Raw genomic sequence first — 4289 nt, forward strand, 5'->3', positions numbered from 1 at the left:
ATAAAGTCTAATGTGGCAAGTTCATTAAGAAGAGAGAGACTAGTTTGGTGATCCCAGGAAGAAACGGTGCTAAGCGCATGTACCTAGGTGAAAAGAAAATTTTGAGTCTATAGCTAATTAAATGAAGTAAGCTTAGCAACAAAAAACTAAGCACCTATGCATTGGGGACTTGAAATTCTAAGCCATTTAATGCCCTCAGCACCTCATCTAAGCACCATTTCACTGGAAGAGGTCACTCCTTGGCAAATGCAATAAATACTATGAAGAAAGTGAAAGTGCAACTATCCCTGGGTGGTTTTGGTAATGATTAACAACATATAGCTCATTGAACTAATGATATTTCAAGATGAATATTTCAGGAAAGTTCAGTGATTGGCATGGCATAGATTAGGAAAGTGGACCCCTCAAAATGCTAAGGACAAAGGATTGGATCAAGCTCTAAAGCTCAAGACTCTACATTTTACTTTTAGTGATCCAAGATCATATTGAGTCTATAGGAAAGCTAATACTATTAAAAGGGGATGAGCTGTTGCTTAATGGCTTGCTTGCTCAAAATGCTTAGTGATGTGCTCCAAAAGCCCTCAACCACTTTCTCATATCCACATATGTCCAAAACCAAAAGTCAAACTCGGCCCCGCCGATTTGATCCATCCGGCGCCACCGAGTTCATTTGACATAGCCACTGCCAGAAACCCTAGTCACTTCGGACTCACCGATAGGGATCTCGGTATCACCGAGATGGGATTGCAAACTTCATGTTTCCCTTCGTAACGTTTCACTCCAACTGAAATGAGCGATTGGTCCCACCGATTTCGCAATGCAAACTCCATGTTTCCTTTTAATAATGTTTCGGTCCCACCGAGATGAGCGAATCAGTCCCACCGAGTTTGCCTGACCAACTCTTTGGTTAGCTTATTACCAAAGTCGGTCCCACCGAGTTTGTGTAATCGGTCCAACTGAGATTATGTTATGCCCTAACCCTAACAAAATTGGTCCCACCAAGTTCACGTGTCGGTTCCACCAAAATGCCTAACAGTCACATTATGAACTAAATCGGTCTGACCGAGTTTTCTGACTCGGTTCCACCGAGTTTTGTAAATTGTGTGTACGGTTAGATTTTTTGTGGAGGATATATATACCCCTCCACCCTCTCATCATTTGTGAGGAAAGCCATCAGAACATGCCTACACTTCCATCATTCATTTTCTAAGAGAGAACCACCTACTCATGTGTCGAAGCCAAGATATTCCATTCCAACTATATGAATCTTGGTCTCTAGCCTTCCCCAAGTTTCTTTCCACTCAAATCATCTTTCCACCATATCCAATCCTATGGGAGAGAGTTGAGTGTTGGGGAGACTATCATTGAAGCACAAGAGCAAGGAGTTCATCAACAACACACCATCTATTACCTGTTGGAGAGTGGTGTCTCCTAGATTGGTTAGGTGTCACTTGGGAGCCTCCGTCAAGATTGTGGAGTTGAACCAAGGAGTTTGTACGGGCAAGGAGATCGCCTACTTCATGAAGATCTATCATAGTGAGGCAAGTCCTTCATGGGCAATGGCCGTGGTGGGATAGACAAGGTTGCTTCTTCATGGACCCTTCGTGGGTGGAGCCCTCCATGGACTCGCACAGCCGTTACCCTTCATGGGTTGAAGTCTCCATCAACATGGATGTACGATAGCACCACCTATCGGAACCACTCCAAAAATCTCCGTGTCAACATTGCGTTTGCTCCCTCCAAACTCCTCCCCTTTACCTTCATATGCAATGATCTACATTCCGCTGCTATACTCTTAGAATTGCATGTGTAGGTTGATTACTTGACTTGTGCTAAGTTTTTAAAATCTGCCAAGAACTAAAATTGGGAAAAGGTTAAGTTTTTATTTGGTGAAGTAGTCTAATCACCCCCCTCTAGACATACTTTCGATCCTACAAGTGGTATCAGAGCTACGGTCTCCATTTGCCTTGATTTCCATAGCTTTTGGTGATCATAGCCTTGGTTTCACAACCTAGATAGTATGGCGTCTAGCGAGGGAAATTACCACCATAGAAGTCCTTACTTTGATGGTACTAATTATGCTAGTTGGAAGCATAAGATGAAGATGCATATTCTTGGACATAACCCCGCCATTTGGGCTATTGTGTGTATTGGCTTGCAAGGTGAATTTCGATGGGAGAGAACCGAACCGAGAAGCTACCGCGGAAGAGTTGAAGATGCTGCAATACAATGCTCAAGCTTGTGACATTCGCTTCAACGGATTGTGCCCCGAAGAATTCAACAAAATCAGCCACCTTGAGAATGCAAAGGAAATTTGGGATACATTGACTGATATGCACGAAGGTACGGACTCCGTCAAGGAATACAAATTGGATGTGCTTCAAAGTCATCTTGACAAGTTCAAAATGAAGGATGGTGAATGTGTCGCTGAAATGTACTCTAGGCTTGCTCTCATCACAATTGAGATTGTTGGATTAGGAAGTGAAGAGATCACTGATAGATTCATCATCAAGAAGATCCTAAGAGCCTTGGATGGAAAATATGATACCGTGTGCACATTGATCCAAATGATGCCAAATTACAAAGATCTCAAGCCAACAGAATTCATTGAAAGCATTGTTTCTCATGAGATGTCACTCAAGGATAAGGAAGAACTTCAGAACAAGTCAAGTGGTGCTTACAAAGCCTCATGTGATGCTCCTACATCATCAAGTGAGAAACAAACCTTCAATGAAGAATTGAGCCTAATGGTGAAGAACTTCAACAAACTCTACAAGAGTAGAAGCAAGGAAAGAAGTTCCAAGTCAAGGTCCTACAATGACAAAAGATCTTTGAGTCGTGATCGTAATTGCTACAATTGAGGAAGACCCGGACACTACTCCAATGAGTGTACGGCTCCCGACAAAAGGAGAGAAGATTCACCTAAAAGAAGAAGTAGAAGAGAAGAATCACCACCAAGAGAGAGAAGGAGTAGAGATGATCATTATGAACGAAGAACCTCCCAGAGAAGCAAGGATTCAGAAAGAAAGGACAAATCATCAAAGAGCTACACAAAGCAAAGACATCAAGCTCATGTTGGTGAATGGGTATCCGACTCCGACTCCGACCATCACTCTGAAAGAAGCTATCACTCCGACTCCGAATATACTCAAGATGAAGGTGTTGCCGGTCTAGCACTTGTGTCAACCAACTCCTACGACATATTTGACTCACCAAATGAAGGAATTGGAAGACGCTTCATGGCTAAAGGACCAAAGGTATCACACCCCGAGTATGTTGATTTCAATAGTGATGAAGATGATTTGTTAGGTGATGATGATTTGCTTGTTGACAACTCTAGTGAAGAATACTAAGATGAAACATCAATTAATCATGCTAATCAAGATAAAATGAATGACAATGATAAGGAGAAGATTGAGCGTCTAACTAAAGATCTAAACACTCTTAAGTTAGCTCATGAAACTACCTTGGAAGATCATCGAGAATTTTTAAAGATTCATGAGAAGTTACGCTTTGAAAAGCTCAATCTAGAGCAAGAGCATGAGTTTTTAAAGGCAATCAATGATGATCTTCGCAAGAAAAGTTCTTCTTACATTGCCAAGTGTTTACTCTTATCTACTTACATGCCACAAGTAAAATCTAGCAACAAAAGTAAGAAAGATTCTTCTTCTAGTAGTAACAATAATCATGCTAAATCCAATGTTGTTGCTTCTAGTAGTTATCTTGATTCCACTAACGATTCTCTTAGCCAAGTTACACTTGAGCAAGAAAATAGCTTGTTGAAGGGAATTATAGAGAAAGGTGTTTACAAGAGCCTTGCCAGAAGTAAGCAATTTGAGGAAATTGTACGAAAGCAAGGAAGGCACCGGAAGAATCAAGGTGTTGGTTTTGAACGAAAGTTCAATGCCAATGGAGTTGAGTGGGAAGAAGATCAATATCCTAGACGAAGTTTGTTCCTCAACAAGAGAAGTACGATCCTACTTCTTTCCAAGGGACACAAGCTCAAGATGATCTTCCACCACAAGACCACAAGCAAAAAGGCAAGGACAATCTTCAAGAGGAGATTGATGCATTTAAAGAAGCTCCCAAGGCCTTGGTCAAGTGGGTTCCCAAGACTACATCAAGTTCTACTTCATCAAGTATGACTACAACCCCAAGGATTCCCATCAAGATGATGTGGATCCCGAAGAAGAAGAACTAAAGAGTTCTTGAGGGTGACTCCGCCAACACTTCACTCATATCACTTTGGCAAGAACAAGTGCAAACAACTTCCACATCTTGCACTAGTT

Source organism: Triticum aestivum, chromosome 7B (genome assembly GCF_018294505.1).
Source record: "Triticum aestivum cultivar Chinese Spring chromosome 7B, IWGSC CS RefSeq v2.1, whole genome shotgun sequence".
Lineage (NCBI taxonomy): Eukaryota > Viridiplantae > Streptophyta > Magnoliopsida > Poales > Poaceae > Triticum > Triticum aestivum.